Raw genomic sequence first — 22,256 nt, forward strand, 5'->3', positions numbered from 1 at the left:
AACGCTGGCTGCGCGTGTCATAATAGGCTCTGAGCCTTTATATACCTGTGCACAGCAGCAGCCACCTTCAGTCTGCTGCTGGACAGCCAGCAGCAGCAGCAGCAGGAGAGGTATGTAATCAGGAGCCCTCCTGATAAGGGTAGACAGCTGCTCGTTCCACCCCACCCCCCGCCTTAATTGGTTCTCCTCCCTTCCAACGGTGTTGAGGCGGGTGGGAACAGCAGGGGGTGAAGGTGCTGTGTTTAAAGAGGTGGAGTTATGCAGATCTAAAACGCGTGGATTGCAGCAGCAGCAAGCCGAAAAGTGCAGGCATGTAAGGGATCTAGAGGTTGACAAGATGTCTTCTTAACGGGAGTCCAGGAGCTCATCTCCACAAATGGACTTTTCAGGATCCTTGGGTGGCTCCGTAGTTTGAAACCAATTCTGGTTATCGCTTCTCGGCCTTTTGGCTAAGATCAAGTGTAGTATCTGTTCTTATCAGTTTAATATCTGATACGTCCCCTATCTGGGGACCATATATTAAATGGATTTTTAGAACAGGGAGATGGAAAAAGAGCTTGCTCTGTCCACTCCACGCATTGACCTGGTATTGCAGTATCTCCAGGACCGGTGCACCCCTTCTTTAATGCAGTTTCTAAAATCAGAAAGAATTGAATTCAATGTTTTTTGTTCATTTTGCTTGTTTGTCGGATTTTGGGATGGACTCTTTGGCTTTGCTTTTCTTCTCCTCATTGGATTTTTCATGTTCAAAGTTGCAGAAGCCAGATTACAAGCTCATTTTGGTTCAACTTCAGCAACTGTGCATTGCATTGCCATGTAATGTGATGCAATGCTATCTTTCTAGCTCTCCCTTTTTACTTCCTTTTGGATAAACAGACATATTAGGCAAGCATTTTGGAGCTTTCACCTAAATAACTACAGGTGGTGAGATAAGCTGCACAATATAATTGACCTTTCAGTATATTGTTGCACACACACCATCTATTTAGCAAATGCCCTTGTTATCAACAGCAGCCTTTTAAACTCACCTGAGCTAACAGGTATGTGCGCTGGTTACTCTGCTGCGCTTAAAATTTCTTTTTTGGTTTGCTACAATGCCTTTTCTGAAACGTTGTCTCCTTCTGCTGGAACACTGACTTCTTTCATTTAATGCCTGCAGACTATAAAAGAGAACCCAACCCAAAAAGTTTGGTTGATTAGTCTGTGGCATTCTGTTAAACTGTTGCTTATGGCGGTCTCTGTGAGCTTCTCAGCGACATTCAGCCAGCCAGGTATCCTGCCTGCAGTAGATGGAATGTGGCAATGGAACGCTGGCTGCGCGTATCATAATAGGCTCTGAGCCTTTATATACCTGTGCACAGCAGCAGCCACCTTCAGTCTGCTGCTGGACAGCCAGCAGCAGCAGCAGCAGCAGGAGAGGTATGTAATCAGGAGCCCTCCTGCTAAGGGTAGACAGCTGCTCGTTCCACCCCACCCCCCGCCTTAATTGGTTCTCCTCCCTTCCAACGGTGTTGAGGCGGGTGGGAACAGCAGGGGGTGAAGGTGCTGTGTTTAAAGAGGTGGAGTTATGCAGATCTAAAACGCGTGGATTGCAGCAGCAGCAAGCCGAAAAGTGCAGGCATGTAAGGGATCTAGAGGTTGACAACATGTCTTCTTAACGGGAGTCCAGGAGCTCATCTCCACAAATGGACTTTTCAGGATCCTTGGGTGGCTCCGTAGTTTGAAACCAATTCTGGTTATCGCTTCTCGGCCTTTTGGCTAAGATCAAGTGTAGTATCTGTTCTTATCAGTTTAATATCTGATACGTCCCCTATCTGGGGACCATATATTAAATGGATTTTTAGAACAGGGAGATGGAAAAAGAGCTTGCTCTGTCCACTCCACGCATTGACCTGGTATTGCAGTATCTCCAGGACCGGTGCACCCCTTCTTTAATGCAGTTTCTAAAATCAGAAAGAATTGAATTCAATGTTTTTTGTTAATTTTGCTTGTTTGTCGGATTTTGGGATGGACTCTTTGGCTTTGCTTTTCTTCTCCTCATTGGATTTTTCATGTTCAAAGTTGCAGAAGCCAGATTACAAGCTCATTTTGGTTCAACTTCAGCAACTGTGCATTGCATTGCCATGTAATGTGATGCAATGCTATCTTTCTAGCTCTCCCTTTTTACTTCCTTTTGGATAAACAGACATATTAGGCAAGCATTTTGGAGCTTTCACCTAAATAACTACAGGTGGTGAGATAAGCTGCACAATATAATTGACCTTTCAGTATATTGTTGCACACACACCATCTATTTAGCAAATGCCCTTGTTATCAACAGCAGCCTTTTAAACTCACCTGAGCTAACAGGTATGTGCGCTGGTTACTCTGCTGCGCTTAAAATTTCTTTTTTGGTTTGCTACAATGCCTTTTCTGAAACGTTGTCTCCTTCTGCTGGAACACTGACTACTTTCATTTAATGCCTGCAGACTATAAAAGAGAACCCAACCCAAAAAGTTTGGTTGATTAGTCTGTGGCATTCTGTTAAACTGTTGCTTATGGCGGTCTCTGTGAGCTTCTCAGCGACATTCAGCCAGCCAGGTATCCTGCCTGCAGTAGATGGAATGTGGCAATGGAACGCTGGCTGCGCGTGTCATAATAGGCTCTGAGCCTTTATATACCTGTGCACAGCAGCAGCCACCTTCAGTCTGCTGCTGGACAGCCAGCAGCAGCAGCAGCAGGAGAGGTATGTAATCAGGAGCCCTCCTGCTAAGGGTAGACAGCTGCTCGTTCCACCCCACCCCCCGCCTTAATTGGTTCTCCTCCCTTCCAACGGTGTTGAGGCGGGTGGGAACAGCAGGGGGTGAAGGTGCTGTGTTTAAAGAGGTGGAGTTATGCAGATCTAAAACGCGTGGATTGCAGCAGCAGCAAGCCGAAAAGTGCAGGCATGTAAGGGATCTAGAGGTTGACAACATGTCTTCTTAACGGGAGTCCAGGAGCTCATCTCCACAAATGGACTTTTCAGGATCCTTGGGTGGCTCCGTAGTTTGAAACCAATTCTGGTTATCGCTTCTCGGCCTTTTGGCTAAGATCAAGTGTAGTATCTGTTCTTATCAGTTTAATATCTGATACGTCCCCTATCTGGGGACCATATATTAAATGGATTTTTAGAACAGGGAGATGGAAAAAGAGCTTGCTCTGTCCACTCCACGCATTGACCTGGTATTGCAGTATCTCCAGGACCGGTGCACCCCTTCTTTAATGCAGTTTCTAAAATCAGAAAGAATTGAATTCAATGTTTTTTGTTCATTTTGCTTGTTTGTCGGATTTTGGGATGGACTCTTTGGCTTTGCTTTTCTTCTCCTCATTGGATTTTTCATGTTCAAAGTTGCAGAAGCCAGATTACAAGCTCATTTTGGTTCAACTTCAGCAACTGTGCATTGCATTGCCATGTAATGTGATGCAATGCTATCTTTCTAGCTCTCCCTTTTTACTTCCTTTTGGATAAACAGACATATTAGGCAAGCATTTTGGAGCTTTCACCTAAATAACTACAGGTGGTGAGATAAGCTGCACAATATAATTGACCTTTCAGTATATTGTTGCACACACACCATCTATTTAGCAAATGCCCTTGTTATCAACAGCAGCCTTTTAAACTCACCTGAGCTAACAGGTATGTGCGCTGGTTACTCTGCTGCGCTTAAAATTTCTTTTTTGGTTTGCTACAATGCCTTTTCTGAAACGTTGTCTCCTTCTGCTGGAACACTGACTTCTTTCATTTAATGCCTGCAGACTATAAAAGAGAACCCAACCCAAAAAGTTTGGTTGATTAGTCTGTGGCATTCTGTTAAACTGTTGCTTATGGCGGTCTCTGTGAGCTTCTCAGCGACATTCAGCCAGCCAGGTATCCTGCCTGCAGTAGATGGAATGTGGCAATGGAACGCTGGCTGCGCGTGTCATAATAGGCTCTGAGCCTTTATATACCTGTGCACAGCAGCAGCCACCTTCAGTCTGCTGCTGGACAGCCAGCAGCAGCAGCAGCAGGAGAGGTATGTAATCAGGAGCCCTCCTGCTAAGGGTAGACAGCTGCTCGTTCCACCCCACCCCCCGCCTTAATTGGTTCTCCTCCCTTCCAACGGTGTTGAGGCGGGTGGGAACAGCAGGGGGTGAAGGTGCTGTGTTTAAAGAGGTGGAGTTATGCAGATCTAAAACGCGTGGATTGCAGCAGCAGCAAGCCGAAAAGTGCAGGCATGTAAGGGATCTAGAGGTTGACAACATGTCTTCTTAACGGGAGTCCAGGAGCTCATCTCCACAAATGGACTTTTCAGGATCCTTGGGTGGCTCCGTAGTTTGAAACCAATTCTGGTTATCGCTTCTCGGCCTTTTGGCTAAGATCAAGTGTAGTATCTGTTCTTATCAGTTTAATATCTGATACGTCCCCTATCTGGGGACCATATATTAAATGGATTTTTAGAACAGGGAGATGGAAAAAGAGCTTGCTCTGTCCACTCCACGCATTGACCTGGTATTGCAGTATCTCCAGGACCGGTGCACCCCTTCTTTAATGCAGTTTCTAAAATCAGAAAGAATTGAATTCAATGTTTTTTGTTCATTTTGCTTGTTTGTCGGATTTTGGGATGGACTCTTTGGCTTTGCTTTTCTTCTCCTCATTGGATTTTTCATGTTCAAAGTTGCAGAAGCCAGATTACAAGCTCATTTTGGTTCAACTTCAGCAACTGTGCATTGCATTGCCATGTAATGTGATGCAATGCTATCTTTCTAGCTCTCCCTTTTTACTTCCTTTTGGATAAACAGACATATTAGGCAAGCATTTTGGAGCTTTCACCTAAATAACTACAGGTGGTGAGATAAGCTGCACAATATAATTGACCTTTCAGTATATTGTTGCACACACACCATCTATTTAGCAAATGCCCTTGTTATCAACAGCAGCCTTTTAAACTCACCTGAGCTAACAGGTATGTGCGCTGGTTACTCTGCTGCGCTTAAAATTTCTTTTTTGGTTTGCTACAATGCCTTTTCTGAAACGTTGCCTCCTTCTGCTGGAACATTGACTTCTTTCATTTAATGCCTGCAGACTATAAAAGAGAACCCAACCCAAAAAGTTTGGTTGATTAGTCTGTGGCATTCTGTTAAACTGTTGCTTATGGCGGTCTCTGTGAGCTTCTCAGCGACATTCAGCCAGCCAGGTATCCTGCCTGCAGTAGATGGAATGTGGCAATGGAACGCTGGCTGCGCGTGTCATAATAGGCTCTGAGCCTTTATATACCTGTGCACAGCAGCAGCCACCTTCAGTCTGCTGCTGGACAGCCAGCAGCAGCAGCAGCAGGAGAGGTATGTAATCAGGAGCCCTCCTGCTAAGGGTAGACAGCTGCTCGTTCCACCCCACCCCCCGCCTTAATTGGTTCTCCTCCCTTCCAACGGTGTTGAGGCGGGTGGGAACAGCAGGGGGTGAAGGTGCTGTGTTTAAAGAGGTGGAGTTATGCAGATCTAAAACGCGTGGATTGCAGCAGCAGCAAGCCGAAAAGTGCAGGCATGTAAGGGATCTAGAGGTTGACAACACGTCTTCTTAACGGGAGTCCAGGAGCTCATCTCCACAAATGGACTTTTCAGGATCCTTGGGTGGCTCCGTAGTTTGAAACCAATTCTGGTTATCGCTTCTCGGCCTTTTGGCTAAGATCAAGTGTAGTATCTTTCGAAAAGGCGGTTTTGGATGTTGGCCGCCCTAGTAGATTGATACATTATGCACACTGGGGTTTAGGCGCTTGTTAGTACGCCAGGTGGCTAATATAGTCATATGGTGGAAAGCATGGCCCCCCAGGATCGACGCCATTGGGCCGGGGAAGATCGAAAGCCCGAAGTGTGAAGTGCCCCAGGAGTGGTGACCCTGGGGTGCCTTAACTCACTGGGATTGGGAACCCCACTTGAGTTTATGGCACATTTGCACAAGCACTTCAAATTTTCTTTCTTCGCACACACCCTTATTCCGGGCCTTTTGGCCTTAGGATGGGGAATTTTTCAATTCCCGGTCGAAGGTCCGGGCAGTATTATACTGTGAAACCTTCACTATTTATTTAATTTCTTTGTCACTGTGTGTCCACTTATTCACGTGTGTCACGTCCTACTAGGATTTTGTCGGGATGCGGTTCCCTTACGGGTTCCTCTCTTGGCAGGTCTAGGGGGGGAGTGTGTGGCCATCAGGTTCCGCTCCCCCCTGAACCCCCCTGGCTCTCCTCTTTCGGGAGGAGAGCGTTGTTGGCTCCCCTCTTCCGGGAGGGGAGCACAGTCTTTGGCTCCCAGTGCCTTGCTCGGGTGAGAACTCGGGCAGGTGCTGGGGGTAAGATTGGGTCGCCTCTGGCTTCGGATGGAGGTGGCTTTTTGTCCCTGTTCCTCGCTGTGGCCTTTTGGCTCGGAGGGACGGGGAATGGTTTGGGGGACCCTTCTCCTTTTGGAGAGGGTTTCAAGAAGACCAGCATCCTAGTGCACTTTTTTTGTGGCACTTGTCACTTTTTTAAGCGCACTCGGGTTTTGTACACGATTTCGGGCTTTCAAAAAAAAAAAATCTGTTCTTTTAAGAACACAAGAGCTACGATCTACACTTGACGAGAGCGATCGAACTCGGAAGGAGAAGAGCTTCGGATCCCAGCTGACATCGGAGAACGAAGGCGGATATCGGTGGGAGGAAGAAGCTCTAAAGAATCCAGAAGAAGACGAAGACTCGGAGAAGAATCGGGCTGTCCTGTGGAATCTTCGAGGAAGAAAATCATCGAGACAAAGACCTTTCGGGGAATTTGTCCAGAACACGACGGGAGAAGAATCTGCATAGCTCCACCCATTCCGGGAAGAGTTCCAGATCCAGCTCCAAGAAGTAACTGCAGGAGGAAAGCCATGGCAAGCGCTGCGAGGAAGGCCGAAAAGAAGAGCCTGGAGCTGGGGACAGCCAGGAGGGCCCAGCCAGGAGCCGATTCTGACCCCAAGGACTCTGCCTCCACGACTGGCCAGCAGAAGGGACCCCAGAAGCCCCGCCACGAAGCTCCAGCCCTGGAGCCATGGATGCGGCAGACGGTGGCCCTGAAGCTGAAGGAAGTGGATGGGAGGGTGCCGGACATGTCCTCGGACGTGTTCTGCCAGAAGATGCTGCTGGATCGAGGCTTCTCCAGGTCGGACACCCTCAGCATCCAGACCTTCTTGACGGGGATCTTCTTCGTCACCTTCGCCACTGTGAACACCTGCAGGAGGTTCTGGGAAATGGTAAGCGCAAAAGGACCGGATAATTCTTTCTCTGCCTTTACAGGTAGCTGCCCTATCCAGAGGGATGAAAGGAGGATCACGGTCTCCATGCGCAACCCGCACACCCCAGGCCAAGACATCTGTACCTTCCTGAGACGCTTCTGTTTGGTTGTGAAGGAACCCTCTCACATCCTGAATGGACTCGGCTTCTGGACAGGTAAGTGGTCGGTGACCGTTAGACTTCACAGGGACCTGGCGTACTCAGACGGACTTCGGCACCTGCCCCCGACATTCTCCCTGGGCAACTCCTACGGCCTCATCTATTACCCGGACATGCCGCGGAACTGCAGGAGATGCGGCAAGAACGGCCACGAGATGAAGGACTGCAAGGAGGATGCCTGCAGGATTTGTCGAGTGACGGGACACAGCTCGAAGGACTGCCCGAAGAAGACGTCCTGCAACCTGTGTGGGCTGGCGGCTCATCTGTACAAGGATTGCCCCAGGCGTGAGAGATCCTGGGCATCGGTGGTTGCGACGACTCCAGCTACGGAGGACAAGGCCCCGACGACCAGGCCTGTGAAGGTCAAGGACGCGACGACCAAGGCCCCAGCGGCCAAGGCCGAGACGACCAAGGCCAAAGCGGTCAAGGAGTCGGTGGCCAAAGCCCCAGCGACGGTCCCAGCAGCTCCGAAGCAGAAGAAAAAGTCAAAGGAGGGTAAGAGTTCTGTCACCCCTCTCTCGATCCCTCCCCCTGCCACCCCCGTCCAATCCCCCCCCACCCCGGCCACCCCTGCTGAGGATTCCACTTCCTCTTCCTCCTTCCCCTACTCCTCAGCAGGTGTCCTTTCCCCTGCCCCGGCAGCCACTCTCCCTCCCCAGACCATGGTAGCGGTGGAATTAACCTTTCCTCCACCCGCCGCTATCTATTCCGAGGAGGATTTTCCCCTTCTTGTCTCCCCAGTTCCAACCCGGGGAAAGAGGAAGGTGGAGGACAGCCCTGCTACTGAATCCTCCAAAAAGAAGATTCTGGATTTCGTAGGCGAAAAGGAGGATACCCTCCCTGAGCCAGAAGAGATGGAGCACATGGTTGAGACCCTGGTGGCCGAGCCAGAAGAGGAGGAACTGGTGGTCGCCGAGATCGAGGCCGCGCTGCTTGACCAGATGGAGGAAGAGGGCCTGCTAGTGATCCCGTCACCAGCAGTCAACACCGACGAGGGACCACCCGACCGGAGTGGTAACTAAGGTGTATTGCCTGCGCTAACTTTTTCTTTTTTCCCTACATGATGGCTAATATTAACTTATTTTCCATTAATGTCAGGAGCATCAAGGACAAGTTCAGACGTCAGACTATTTATGCCTTCCTTACTTCCCAGTTGTGTGATGTTTATATGTTGCAGGAATGTTCCCTTCCCTCCTCTAGGTCCTTCAAACATCTGGCCAGGGAGTGGTCCCACGGTCCATCCTACTGGTCCGGTGGGGGTGACTGCAAGTCTGCGGGGGTCGCAATTCTGATCAGGGGGGGCGCATTCACGCTTGAGTCCGTCCAGGAGCTCATCTGCGGCAGGGCTCTTGTTGTAGATGGCAACTGGGCGGGAGAACCTGTCAGGTTCATCAACGTGTATGCGTCCCCACTGAAGAATGAGCGTTTGGAGCTTTTCCAGACCCTGCGGCTTCAGCTTGCCACCACCAGGACCTTAGTGATGGCCGGGGATTTCAACTGCCCCATCGAGGAGGACGGTCGTAGTTCTGGCACATCTGCCAAGTTGGACATCACGTCCAAGCTGCTCATCGAGATGGTAACCGAGGCCTCTCTTCAGGACGTGGTGGGCTCCATGGGGAGAGGCTCCACGAACTATTCGTGGAGCCGACCCGATGGCTCACTCCGCTCCAGGATTGACTTTGTGTTCACCTCTCGGGCAGTCAGGCAGAGTAGGCACTCGATGGTCTCCTGCTTCTTCTCCGACCACAGAGCCATTCACTTACAAGGTGTCCTCGGCGACGGTTTTCCGTCCGGCCCCGGCTCCTGGAAGCTGAATTGTGCTCTGCTGGCTCAGGATGAAGTCGTGGAGGAGCTGAGAGCAGCCTACGCAATGTGGCAGTCCTACAAGGGTAGCTTCCAAACAGTCTCTGATTGGTGGGAATATGTTAAACTTGAGTTTCGCTGTTTCTTTCAGGCCAAGGGTCGACAACAGGCGTGTGAGAAGAGGAGGGACTTCAGAGGGCTGCAGCGCGAGCTGCGGTCGCTGCAGGACCTTCTTCACTGCGGCTGGGACGTGAGGGAGGAGCTGGAGGAGACCAAGAAGAGCCTGAAAAGGCACTTTGAGGAGGAGTCCAAGCGAATCATCTTCCGTTCCAAAGTGGAGAATCTGGAGAAGGGTGAGAAATGTAACTCATTCTTTTTCAGGAAACTTCATGCCGGTCACACGCCCCTGAACGAGCTGCGAGACGAGAGCGGAAACATGCGACGTGGGAAGGAGGACGTGATGAGGGTCGTCAGCGACTTCTACAGCGAACTCTACTCCCACAAGACTACCGACCCCGACGCTGCTGATAAGTTCCTGTCAGGTATCACTAACCATCTTGATCCTGCAGGCACGGCAGCCTTGGACAAACCTCTGATGGTGGGCGAATTGCTCTCTGCCGCTAAATCCTTTAGGACCGGCAGGACCCCGGGCAGTGATGGTCTTCCAGCGGAGCTCTATGTAGCGCTGGGAGACCTCATCTGTCCGGACCTGTTGGACCTGTACGAGGAGATGGTGGTGGAGGGTAGAATGCCTCCATCTTTGAGGGAAGGAATGGTCACGATCCTGTACAAGCGGAAGGGAGAGAGGTGCGACCTGAGGAATTGGCGTCCCATCACTCTGCTCAACGTGGACTACAAGATCCTGGCCAAGACGATGGCGACACGACTTAAGACGGTCATCGGACGGATCATCCACCCGGACCAGACCTGCGGCATCCCTGGACGTCGCATCGCAGACAGCCTCGCTCTCGTGCGGGACACGGTCGAGTACATCAAGGTCCGCCGCGCACACGCGGCCCTGGTCTCCTTGGATCAGGAGAAGGCCTTCGACCGGGTTTCCCACGAGTTCATGGGCCGAGCTCTGCACCGGTTAGGTTTGGGTAACATGTTTTGTTCGTATGTCCGTCTGATGTATTTTGATATCCACAGCTCGGTGTTGGTGAACGGCTGGAAGACTGACCCCTTCCCTGTCCTCTCTGGGGTCAGACAAGGCTGCCCTCTATCACCTCTTCTTTTTGTTTGTGTTATAGAACTCTTCGCAGAGGCTATCCGGCAGAATGGAGAGATCAGAGGGATCACCGCACCGGGTCCGGGACGACACGAGGTCAAGTGCTCGCTCTACATGGACGACGTCACCGTCTTCTGCGCTGATCGTGGTTCAGTCGACGCCCTCGTCCAGACGTGTGAGAGGTTCGGCCGGGCTTCAGGGGCCAAAGTCAACTGCAGGAAGTCGGAAGCCATGCTCTTCGGGGATTGGCAGCCGGCCTCCTCCGCCCCCTTCCCCTTCAACATTCAACCGGATTTCCTCAAGGTGCTGGGAGTCTGGTTCGGGAAGGAAGGAGCGGCCCTCAAGTCCTGGCAAGAACGCTTGGCCAAGGTGAAGCAACGGATCGGACTCTGGAGCCTCAGACACCTCACTTGTGAGGGTAAGGCACTCATCCTGCGTAATGAGGTCCTGCCCGTCTTGCAGTACACGGCGCAGGCCTGGCCCCCACACGTCACTGTGTGCAGGGCCATTACCAGGACAGTGTTTCACTTTGTCTGGGGATCCAAGATGGACAGAGTCAGGCGGGCCGTCATGTACAAGGAGCCTCGCAAGGGTGGGAAGGGCGTTCCAGATATCCCCACCCTCCTGCGATCCTCTTTTGTGTGTGATTGTGTCCGCCGGACTTTGCAAGTCAAGAATGGCTCCGCGGGCAGGTCCATGTCTCGCTTCTTCCTGCTTCCTCTTTGGAGGCGACTCGGCTGGGACAAGTGGGACAGCTCCTTCCCCTACAACTGGACGACGCCATGGTTCTACGGAGACGTCGTTCGATTTGTGGGGGAGCATCAACTGGAGGGACTCAAGCCCGACTTGTGGAAGCCCAAAACTATCCACAAGCTAATCAGAGCCAAGGATGACGTGGAGAACATCACAGGACTTCACCAGGACACGCTGGAGACTGTGTGGACAAATGTGTCGTCTGACAGGCTGACCAACGGGCACAAGGACTTGTCGTGGATGGCGATTCAGGGCGGACTGCCCGTCCGGTCATTCATGCATGCCCGGAACCTGTGCAAGACCCGGTACTGCCCAAGGTGCCCCTTCGTGGAGGAAACATCTTTGCACACTTTTTGGGACTGCGGATTTGCACAGCGCCTATTGACTGCACTTGAGGACGACCTGAGGAACTCTGTCCCCAGGGCGAGCCTATCGCACCATTCTGTGCTTTACGGACTCTTCCCTGGGGTTCATACCGTCGGAGCCATCCAGGAGGCTTGGCGCCTTATGAACTGCTTCAAGGATGCCGTTTGGGTCGCCAGGAACCGGCTCATCTTGAGGAGGGAGAGGATGTCCATCCAGGACTGCCGCAGGCTGATCCACAGCCTGCTCAGAGACTATTCCATCATGGACGGTCCGGAGGACGAGGACTAAACCCCTCCTCCCCCTCTCCCCTTATGTGTCTTGTCTTTCAATAAAGCTTCGGGCCAGTGATTTTCCCCTCCCCATCCCCTTTTTCCCAATCCCCATCCCTTATCACGGTTCGTCGTACTGTATTGATTGACATGCTTTTCTTTCAGATTGAGTGTTTTGTGTAGCATAGGGGTGTGATGTGTCTAGTTAGTGCGTCGTATCCTCATGCTATGTAAATATGATGTAGAATTCTGTGTGTACTGGGCTGCGGCACTGTACACTGTCTGTTAACTTATTTTTTGTGCTAATAAAAGATATATTCAATCAAAAAATCTGTTCTTATCAGTTTAATATCTGATACGTCCCCTATCTGGGGACCATATATTAAATGGATTTTTAGAACAGGGAGATGGAAAAAGAGCTTGCTCTGTCCACTCCACGCATTGACCTGGTATTGCAGTATCTCCAGGACCGGTGCACCCCTTCTTTAATGCAGTTTCTAAAATCAGAAAGAATTGAATTCAATGTTTTTTGTTCATTTTGCTTGTTTGTCGGATTTTGGGATGGACTCTTTGGCTTTGCTTTTCTTCTCCTCATTGGATTTTTCATGTTCAAAGTTGCAGAAGCCAGATTACAAGCTCATTTTGGTTCAACTTCAGCAACTGTGCATTGCATTGCCATGTAATGTGATGCAATGCTATCTTTCTAGCTCTCCCTTTTTACTTCCTTTTGGATAAACAGACATATTAGGCAAGCATTTTGGAGCTTTCACCTAAATAACTACAGGTGGTGAGATAAGCTGCACAATATAATTGACCTTTCAGTATATTGTTGCACACACACCATCTATTTAGCAAATGCCCTTGTTATCAACAGCAGCCTTTTAAACTCACCTGAGCTAACAGGTATGTGCGCTGGTTACTCTGCTGCGCTTAAAATTTCTTTTTTGGTTTGCTACAATGCCTTTTCTGAAACGTTGTCTCCTTCTGCTGGAACACTGACTTCTTTCATTTAATGCCTGCAGACTATAAAAGAGAACCCAACCCAAAAAGTTTGGTTGATTAGTCTGTGGCATTCTGTTAAACTGTTGCTTATGGCGGTCTCTGTGAGCTTCTCAGCGACATTCAGCCAGCCAGGTATCCTGCCTGCAGTAGATGGAATGTGGCAATGGAACGCTGGCTGCGCGTGTCATAATAGGCTCTGAGCCTTTATATACCTGTGCACAGCAGCAGCCACCTTCAGTCTGCTGCTGGACAGCCAGCAGCAGCAGCAGCAGGAGAGGTATGTAATCAGGAGCCCTCCTGCTAAGGGTAGACAGCTGCTCGTTCCACCCCACCCCCCGCCTTAATTGGTTCTCCTCCCTTCCAACGGTGTTGAGGCGGGTGGGAACAGCAGGGGGTGAAGGTGCTGTGTTTAAAGAGGTGGAGTTATGCAGATCTAAAACGCGTGGATTGCAGCAGCAGCAAGCCGAAAAGTGCAGGCATGTAAGGGATCTAGAGGTTGACAACATGTCTTCTTAACGGGAGTCCAGGAGCTCATCTCCACAAATGGACTTTTCAGGATCCTTGGGTGGCTCCGTAGTTTGAAACCAATTCTGGTTATCGCTTCTCGGCCTTTTGGCTAAGATCAAGTGTAGTATCTGTTCTTATCAGTTTAATATCTGATACGTCCCCTATCTGGGGACCATATATTAAATGGATTTTTAGAACAGGGAGATGGAAAAAGAGCTTGCTCTGTCCACTCCACGCATTGACCTGGTATTGCAGTATCTCCAGGACCGGTGCACCCCTTCTTTAATGCAGTTTCTAAAATCAGAAAGAATTGAATTCAATGTTTTTTGTTCATTTTGCTTGTTTGTCGGATTTTGGGATGGACTCTTTGGCTTTGCTTTTCTTCTCCTCATTGGATTTTTCATGTTCAAAGTTGCAGAAGCCAGATTACAAGCTCATTTTGGTTCAACTTCAGCAACTGTGCATTGCATTGCCATGTAATGTGATGCAATGCTATCTTTCTAGCTCTCCCTTTTTACTTCCTTTTGGATAAACAGACATATTAGGCAAGCATTTTGGAGCTTTCACCTAAATAACTACAGGTGGTGAGATAAGCTGCACAATATAATTGACCTTTCAGTATATTGTTGCACACACACCATCTATTTAGCAAATGCCCTTGTTATCAACAGCAGCCTTTTAAACTCACCTGAGCTAACAGGTATGTGCGCTGGTTACTCTGCTGCGCTTAAAATTTCTTTTTTGGTTTGCTACAATGCCTTTTCTGAAACGTTGTCTCCTTCTGCTGGAACACTGACTTCTTTCATTTAATGCCTGCAGACTATAAAAGAGAACCCAACCCAAAAAGTTTGGTTGATTAGTCTGTGGCATTCTGTTAAACTGTTGCTTATGGCGGTCTCTGTGAGCTTCTCAGCGACATTCAGCCAGCCAGGTATCCTGCCTGCAGTAGATGGAATGTGGCAATGGAACGCTGGCTGCGCGTGTCATAATAGGCTCTGAGCCTTTATATACCTGTGCACAGCAGCAGCCACCTTCAGTCTGCTGCTGGACAGCCAGCAGCAGCAGCAGCAGGAGAGGTATGTAATCAGGAGCCCTCCTGCTAAGGGTAGACAGCTGCTCGTTCCACCCCACCCCCCGCCTTAATTGGTTCTCCTCCCTTCCAACGGTGTTGAGGCGGGTGGGAACAGCAGGGGGTGAAGGTGCTGTGTTTAAAGAGGTGGAGTTATGCAGATCTAAAACGCGTGGATTGCAGCAGCAGCAAGCCGAAAAGTGCAGGCATGTAAGGGATCTAGAGGTTGACAACATGTCTTCTTAACGGGAGTCCAGGAGCTCATCTCCACAAATGGACTTTTCAGGATCCTTGGGTGGCTCCGTAGTTTGAAACCAATTCTGGTTATCGCTTCTCGGCCTTTTGGCTAAGATCAAGTGTAGTATCTGTTCTTATCAGTTTAATATCTGATACGTCCCCTATCTGGGGACCATATATTAAATGGATTTTTAGAACAGGGAGATGGAAAAAGAGCTTGCTCTATCCACTCCACGCATTGACCTGGTATTGCAGTATCTCCAGGACCGGTGCACCCCTTCTTTAATGCAGTTTCTAAAATCAGAAAGAATTGAATTCAATGTTTTTTGTTCATTTTGCTTGTTTGTCGGATTTTGGGATGGACTCTTTGGCTTTGCTTTTCTTCTCCTCATTGGATTTTTCATGTTCAAAGTTGCAGAAGCCAGATTACAAGCTCATTTTGGTTCAACTTCAGCAACTGTGCATTGCATTGCCATGTAATGTGATGCAATGCTATCTTTCTAGCTCTCCCTTTTTACTTCCTTTTGGATAAACAGACATATTAGGCAAGCATTTTGGAGCTTTCACCTAAATAACTACAGGTGGTGAGATAAGCTGCACAATATAATTGACCTTTCAGTATATTGTTGCACACACACCATCTATTTAGCAAATGCCCTTGTTATCAACAGCAGCCTTTTAAACTCACCTGAGCTAACAGGTATGTGCGCTGGTTACTCTGCTGCGCTTAAAATTTCTTTTTTGGTTTGCTACAATGCCTTTTCTGAAACGTTGTCTCCTTCTGCTGGAACACTGACTTCTTTCATTTAATGCCTGCAGACTATAAAAGAGAACCCAACCCAAAAAGTTTGGTTGATTAGTCTGTGGCATTCTGTTAAACTGTTGCTTATGGCGGTCTCTGTGAGCTTCTCAGCGACATTCAGCCAGCCAGGTATCCTGCCTGCAGTAGATGGAATGTGGCAATGGAACGCTGGCTGCGCATGTCATAATAGGCTCTGAGCCTTTATATACCTGTGCACAGCAGCAGCCACCTTCAGTCTGCTGCTGGACAGCCAGCAGCAGCAGCAGCAGGAGAGGTATGTAATCAGGAGCCCTCCTGCTAAGGGTAGACAGCTGCTCGTTCCACCCCACCCCCCGCCTTAATTGGTTCTCCTCCCTTCCAACGGTGTTGAGGCGGGTGGGAACAGCAGGGGGTGAAGGTGCTGTGTTTAAAGAGGTGGAGTTATGCAGATCTAAAACGCGTGGATTGCAGCAGCAGCAAGCCGAAAAGTGCAGGCATGTAAGGGATCTAGAGGTTGACAACATGTCTTCTTAACGGGAGTCCAGGAGCTCATCTCCACAAATGGACTTTTCAGGATCCTTGGGTGGCTCCGTAGTTTGAAACCAATTCTGGTTATCGCTTCTCGGCCTTTTGGCTAAGATCAAGTGTAGTATCTGTTCTTATCAGTTTAATATCTGATACGTCCCCTATCTGGGGACCATATATTAAATGGATTTTTAGAACAGGGAGATGGAAAAAGAGCTTGCTCTGTCCACTCCACGCATTGACCTGGTATTGCAGTATCTCCAGGACCGGTGCACCCCTTCTTTAATGCAGTTTCTAAAATCAGAAAGAATTGAATTCAATGTTTTTTGTTCATTTTGCTTGTTTGTCGGATTTTGGGATGGACTCTTTGGCTTTGCTTTTCTTCTCCTCATTGGATTTTTCATGTTCAAAGTTGCAGAAGCCAGATTACAAGCTCATTTTGGTTCAACTTCAGCAACTGTGCATTGCATTGCCATGTAATGTGATGCAATGCTATCTTTCTAGCTCTCCCTTTTTACTTCCTTTTGGATAAACAGACATATTAGGCAAGCATTTTGGAGCTTTCACCTAAATAACTACAGGTGGTGAGATAAGCTGCACAATATAATTGACCTTTCAGTATATTGTTGCACACACACCATCTATTTAGCAAATGCCCTTGTTATCAACAGCAGCCTTTTAAACTCACCTGAGCTAACAGGTATGTGCGCTGGTTACTCTGCTGCGCTTAAAATTTCTTTTTTGGTTTGCTACAATGCCTTTTCTGAAACGTTGTCTCCTTCTGCTGGAACACTGACTTCTTTCATTTAATGCCTGCAGACTATAAAAGAGAACCCAACCCAAAAAGTTTGGTTGATTAGTCTGTGGCATTCTGTTAAACTGTTGCTTATGGCGGTCTCTGTGAGCTTCTCAGCGACATTCAGCCAGCCAGGTATCCTGCCTGCAGTAGATGGAATGTGGCAATGGAACGCTGGCTGCGCGTGTCATAATAGGCTCTGAGCCTTTATATACCTGTGCACAGCAGCAGCCACCTTCAGTCTGCTGCTGGACAGCCAGCAGCAGCAGCAGCAGGAGAGGTATGTAATCAGGAGCCCTCCTGCTAAGGGTAGACAGCTGCTCGTTCCACCCCACCCCCCGCCTTAATTGGTTCTCCTCCCTTCCAACGGTGTTGAGGCGGGTGGGAACAGCAGGGGGTGAAGGTGCTGTGTTTAAAGAGGTGGAGTTATGCAGATCTAAAACGCGTGGATTGCAGCAGCAGCAAGCCGAAAAGTGCAGGCATGTAAGGGATCTAGAGGTTGACAACATGTCTTCTTAACGGGAGTCCAGGAGCTCATCTCCACAAATGGACTTTTCAGGATCCTTGGGTGGCTCCGTAGTTTGAAACCAATTCTGGTTATCGCTTCTCGGCCTTTTGGCTAAGATCAAGTGTAGTATCTGTTCTTATCAGTTTAATATCTGATACGTCCCCTATCTGGGGACCATATATTAAATGGATTTTTAGAACAGGGAGATGGAAAAAGAGCTTGCTCTGTCCACTCCACGCATTGACCTGGTATTGCAGTATCTCCAGGACCGGTGCACCCCTTCTTTAATGCAGTTTCTAAAATCAGAAAGAATTGAATTCAATGTTTTTTGTTCATTTTGCTTGTTTGTCGGATTTTGGGATGGACTCTTTGGCTTTGCTTTTCTTCTCCTCATTGGATTTTTCATGTTCAAAGTTGCAGAAGCCAGATTACAAGCTCATTTTGGTTCAACTTCAGCAACTGTGCATTGCATTGCCATGTAATGTGATGCAATGCTATCTTTCTAGCTCTCCCTTTTTACTTCCTTTTGGATAAACAGACATATTAGGCAAGCATTTTGGAGCTTTCACCTAAATAACTACAGGTGGTGAGATAAGCTGCACAATATAATTGACCTTTCAGTATATTGTTGCACACACACCATCTATTTAGCAAATGCCCTTGTTATCAACAGCAGCCTTTTAAACTCACCTGAGCTAACAGGTATGTGCGCTGGTTACTCTGCTGCGCTTAAAATTTCTTTTTTGGTTTGCTACAATGCCTTTTCTGAAACGTTGTCTCCTTCTGCTGGAACACTGACTTCTTTCATTTAATGCCTGCAGACTATAAAAGAGAACCCAACCCAAAAAGTTTGGTTGATTAGTCTGTGGCATTCTGTTAAACTGTTGCTTATGGCGGTCTCTGTGAGCTTCTCAGCGACATTCAGCCAGCCAGGTATCCTGCCTGCAGTAGATGGAATGTGGCAATGGAACGCTGGCTGCGCGTGTCATAATAGGCTCTGAGCCTTTATATACCTGTGCACAGCAGCAGCCACCTTCAGTCTGCTGCTGGACAGCCAGCAGCAGCAGCAGCAGGAGAGGTATGTAATCAGGAGCCCTCCTGCTAAGGGTAGACAGCTGCTCGTTCCACCCCACCCCCCGCCTTAATTGGTTCTCCTCCCTTCCAACGGTGTTGAGGCGGGTGGGAACAGCAGGGGGTGAAGGTGCTGTGTTTAAAGAGGTGGAGTTATGCAGATCTAAAACGCGTGGATTGCAGCAGCAGCAAGCCGAAAAGTGCAGGCATGTAAGGGATCTAGAGGTTGACAACATGTCTTCTTAACGGGAGTCCAGGAGCTCATCTCCACAAATGGACTTTTCAGGATCCTTGGGTGGCTCCGTAGTTTGAAACCAATTCTGGTTATCGCTTCTCGGCCTTTTGGCTAAGATCAAGTGTAGTATCTGTTCTTATCAGTTTAATATCTGATACGTCCCCTATCTGGGGACCATATATTAAATGGATTTTTAGAACAGGGAGATGGAAAAAGAGCTTGCTCTGTCCACTCCACGCATTGACCTGGTATTGCAGTATCTCCAGGACCGGTGCACCCCTTCTTTAATGCAGTTTCTAAAATCAGAAAGAATTGAATTCAATGTTTTTTGTTCATTTTGCTTGTTTGTCGGATTTTGGGATGGACTCTTTGGCTTTGCTTTTCTTCTCCTCATTGGATTTTTCATGTTCAAAGTTGCAGAAGCCAGATTACAAGCTCATTTTGGTTCAACTTCAGCAACTGTGCATTGCATTGCCATGTAATGTGATGCAATGCTATATTTCTAGCTCTCCCTTTTTACTTCCTTTTGGATAAACAGACATATTAGGCAAGCATTTTGGAGCTTTTACCTAAATAACTACAGGTGGTGAGATAAGCTGCACAATATAATTGACCTTTCAGTATATTGTTGCACACACACCATCTATTTAGCAAATGCCCTTGTTATCAACAGCAGCCTTTTAAACTCACCTGAGCTAACAGGTATGTGCGCTGGTTACTCTGCTGCGCTTAAAATTTCTTTTTTGGTTTGCTACAATGCCTTTTCTGAAACGTTGTCTCCTTCTGCTGGAACACTGACTTCTTTCATTTAATGCCTGCAGACTATAAAAGAGAACCCAACCCAAAAAGTTTGGTTGATTAGTCTGTGGCATTCTGTTAAACTGTTGCTTATGGCGGTCTCTGTGAGCTTCTCAGCGACATTCAGCCAGCCAGGTATCCTGCCTGCAGTAGATGGAATGTGGCAATGGAACGCTGGCTGCGCGTGTCATAATAGGCTCTGAGCCTTTATATACCTGTGCACAGCAGCAGCCACCTTCAGTCTGCTGCTGGACAGCCAGCAGCAGCAGCAGCAGGAGAGGTATGTAATCAGGAGCCCTCCTGCTAAGGGTAGACAGCTGCTCGTTCCACCCCACCCCCCGCCTTAATTGGTTCTCCTCCCTTCCAACGGTGTTGAGGCGGGTGGGAACAGCAGGGGGTGAAGGTGCTGTGTTTAAAGAGGTGGAGTTATGCAGATCTAAAACGCGTGGATTGCAGCAGCAGCAAGCCGAAAAGTGCAGGCATGTAAGGGATCTAGAGGTTGACAACATGTCTTCTTAACGGGAGTCCAGGAGCTCATCTCCACAAATGGACTTTTCAGGATCCTTGGGTGGCTCCGTAGTTTGAAACCAATTCTGGTTATCGCTTCTCGGCCTTTTGGCTAAGATCAAGTGTAGTGGCTCCGCGGGCAGGTCCATGTCTCGCTTCTTCCTGCTTCCTCTTTGGAGGCGACTCGGCTGGGACAAGTGGGACAGCTCCTTCCCCTACAACTGGACGACGCCATGGTTCTACGGAGACGTCGTTCGATTTGTGGGGGAACATCAACTGGAGGGACTCAAGCCCGACTTGTGGAAGCCCAAAACTATCCACAAGCTCATCAGAGCCAAGGATGACGTGGAGAACATCACAGGACTTCACCAGGACACGCTGGAGACTGTGTGGACAAATGTGTCGTCTGACAGGCTGACCAACGGGCACAAGGACTTGTCGTGGATGGCGATTCAGGGCGGACTGCCCGTCCGGTCATTCATGCATGCCCGGAACCTGTGCAAGACCCGGTACTGCCCAAGGTGCCCCTTCGTGGAGGAAACATCTTTGCACACTTTTTGGGACTGCGGATTTGCACAGCGCCTGTTGACTGACCTTGAGGACGACCTGAGGAACTCTGTCCCCAGGGCGAGCCTATCGCACCATTCTGTGCTTTACGGACTCTTCCCTGGGGTTCATACCGTCGGAGCCATCCAGGAGGCTTGGCGCTTTATGAACTGCTTCAAGGATGCCGTTTGGGTCGCCAGGAACCGGCTCATCTTGAGGAGGGAGAGGATGTCCATCCAGGACTGCCGCAGGCTGATCCACAGCCTGCTCAGAGACTATTCCATCGTGGACGGTCCGGAGGACGAGGATGAGGACTAAACCCCTCCTCCCCCTCTCCCCTTATGTGTCTTGTCTTTCAATAAAGCTTCGGGCCTGTGATTTTCCCCTCCCCATCCCCTTTTTCCCAATCCCCATCCCTTATCACGGTTCGTTGTACTGTATTGATTGACATGCTTTTTCTTTCAGATTGAGTGTTTTGTGTAGCATAGGGGTGTGATGTGTCTAGTTAGTGCGTCGTATCCTCATGCTATGTAAATATGATGTAGAATTCTGTGTGTACTGGGCTGCGGCACTGTACACTGTCTGTTAACTTATTTTTTGTGCTAATAAAAGATATATTCAACCAAAAAAAAATCTGTTCTTATCAGTTTAATATCTGATACGTCCCCTATCTGGGGACCATATATTAAATGGATTTTTAGAACAGGGAGATGGAAAAAGAGCTTGCTCTGTCCACTCCACGCATTGACCTGGTATTGCAGTATCTCCAGGACCGGTGCACCCCTTCTTTAATGCAGTTTCTAAAATCAGAAAGAATTGAATTCAATGTTTTTTGTTCATTTTGCTTGTTTGTCGGATTTTGGGATGGACTCTTTGGCTTTGCTTTTCTTCTCCTCATTGGATTTTTCATGTTCAAAGTTGCAGAAGCCAGATTACAAGCTCATTTTGGTTCAACTTCAGCAACTGTGCATTGCATTGCCATGTAATGTGATGCAATGCTATCTTTCTAGCTCTCCCTTTTTACTTCCTTTTGGATAAACAGACATATTAGGCAAGCATTTTGGAGCTTTCACCTAAATAACTACAGGTGGTGAGATAAGCTGCACAATATAGTTGACCTTTCAGTATATTGTTGCACACACACCATCTATTTAGCAAATGCCCTTGTTATCAACAGCAGCCTTTTAAACTCACCTGAGCTAACAGGTATGTGCGCTGGTTACTCTGCTGCGCTTAAAATTTCTTTTTTGGTTTGCTACAATGCCTTTTCTGAAACGTTGTCTCCTTCTGCTGGAACACTGACTTCTTTCATTTAATGCCTGCAGACTATAAAAGAGAACCCAACCCAAAAAGTTTGGTTGATTAGTCTGTGGCATTCTGTTAAACTGTTGCTTATGGCGGTCTCTGTGAGCTTCTCAGCGACATTCAGCCAGCCAGGTATCCTGCCTGCAGTAGATGGAATGTGGCAATGGAACGCTGGCTGCGCGTGTCATAATAGGCTCTGAGCCTTTATATACCTGTGCACAGCAGCAGCCACCTTCAGTCTGCTGCTGGACAGCCAGCAGCAGCAGCAGCAGGAGAGGTATGTAATCAGGAGCCCTCCTGCTAAGGGTAGACAGCTGCTCGTTCCACCTCACCCCCCGCCTTAATTGGTTCTCCTCCCTTCCAACGGTGTTGAGGCGGGTGGGAACAGCAGGGGGTGAAGGTGCTGTGTTTAAAGAGGTGGAGTTATGCAGATCTAAAACGCGTGGATTGCAGCAGCAGCAAGCCGAAAAGTGCAGGCATGTAAGGGATCTAGAGGT

The 22,256-nt window shown here is 48.6% G+C and overlaps 11 non-coding genes and 1 pseudogene across 11 annotated transcripts; all 12 read left to right on the forward strand.

Moving 5' to 3' along the window:
- Positions 1–429: 429 nt before the first annotated feature.
- On the forward strand, positions 430–620 carry LOC141223640 (U2 spliceosomal RNA). Its single transcript, XR_012291206.1, has one exon. It is a non-coding gene; the product is annotated as a U2 spliceosomal RNA (small nuclear RNA).
- A 1,118-nt stretch (positions 621–1,738) lies between these two features.
- Positions 1,739–1,929, forward strand: LOC141223641 (U2 spliceosomal RNA). The gene has a single exon (XR_012291207.1). It is a non-coding gene; the product is annotated as a U2 spliceosomal RNA (small nuclear RNA).
- A 1,115-nt stretch (positions 1,930–3,044) lies between these two features.
- Positions 3,045–3,235, forward strand: LOC141223642 (U2 spliceosomal RNA). The gene has a single exon (XR_012291208.1). It is a non-coding gene; the product is annotated as a U2 spliceosomal RNA (small nuclear RNA).
- Positions 3,236–4,350: 1,115 nt separating this feature from the next.
- On the forward strand, positions 4,351–4,541 carry LOC141223643 (U2 spliceosomal RNA). The gene has a single exon (XR_012291209.1). It is a non-coding gene; the product is annotated as a U2 spliceosomal RNA (small nuclear RNA).
- A 1,115-nt stretch (positions 4,542–5,656) lies between these two features.
- Positions 5,657–5,748, forward strand: LOC141223814 (U2 spliceosomal RNA; annotated as a pseudogene).
- Positions 5,749–12,162: 6,414 nt separating this feature from the next.
- LOC141223747 (U2 spliceosomal RNA) lies at positions 12,163–12,355 on the forward strand. The gene has a single exon (XR_012291306.1). It is a non-coding gene; the product is annotated as a U2 spliceosomal RNA (small nuclear RNA).
- A 1,115-nt stretch (positions 12,356–13,470) lies between these two features.
- On the forward strand, positions 13,471–13,661 carry LOC141223645 (U2 spliceosomal RNA). Its single transcript, XR_012291211.1, has one exon. It is a non-coding gene; the product is annotated as a U2 spliceosomal RNA (small nuclear RNA).
- A 1,115-nt stretch (positions 13,662–14,776) lies between these two features.
- Positions 14,777–14,967, forward strand: LOC141223576 (U2 spliceosomal RNA). Its single transcript, XR_012291144.1, has one exon. It is a non-coding gene; the product is annotated as a U2 spliceosomal RNA (small nuclear RNA).
- A 1,115-nt stretch (positions 14,968–16,082) lies between these two features.
- On the forward strand, positions 16,083–16,273 carry LOC141223646 (U2 spliceosomal RNA). Its single transcript, XR_012291212.1, has one exon. It is a non-coding gene; the product is annotated as a U2 spliceosomal RNA (small nuclear RNA).
- A 1,115-nt stretch (positions 16,274–17,388) lies between these two features.
- On the forward strand, positions 17,389–17,579 carry LOC141223647 (U2 spliceosomal RNA). Its single transcript, XR_012291213.1, has one exon. It is a non-coding gene; the product is annotated as a U2 spliceosomal RNA (small nuclear RNA).
- Positions 17,580–18,694: 1,115 nt separating this feature from the next.
- LOC141223649 (U2 spliceosomal RNA) lies at positions 18,695–18,885 on the forward strand. The gene has a single exon (XR_012291214.1). It is a non-coding gene; the product is annotated as a U2 spliceosomal RNA (small nuclear RNA).
- A 2,159-nt stretch (positions 18,886–21,044) lies between these two features.
- LOC141223753 (U2 spliceosomal RNA) lies at positions 21,045–21,240 on the forward strand. Its single transcript, XR_012291312.1, has one exon. It is a non-coding gene; the product is annotated as a U2 spliceosomal RNA (small nuclear RNA).
- Positions 21,241–22,256: the final 1,016 nt, after the last annotated feature.

Source organism: Phyllobates terribilis, unplaced genomic scaffold (assembly GCF_046119375.1).
Source record: "Phyllobates terribilis strain yellow unplaced genomic scaffold, ASM4611937v1 Scaffold_377__1_contigs__length_1856515, whole genome shotgun sequence".
Taxonomy (NCBI): domain Eukaryota; kingdom Metazoa; phylum Chordata; class Amphibia; order Anura; family Dendrobatidae; genus Phyllobates; species Phyllobates terribilis.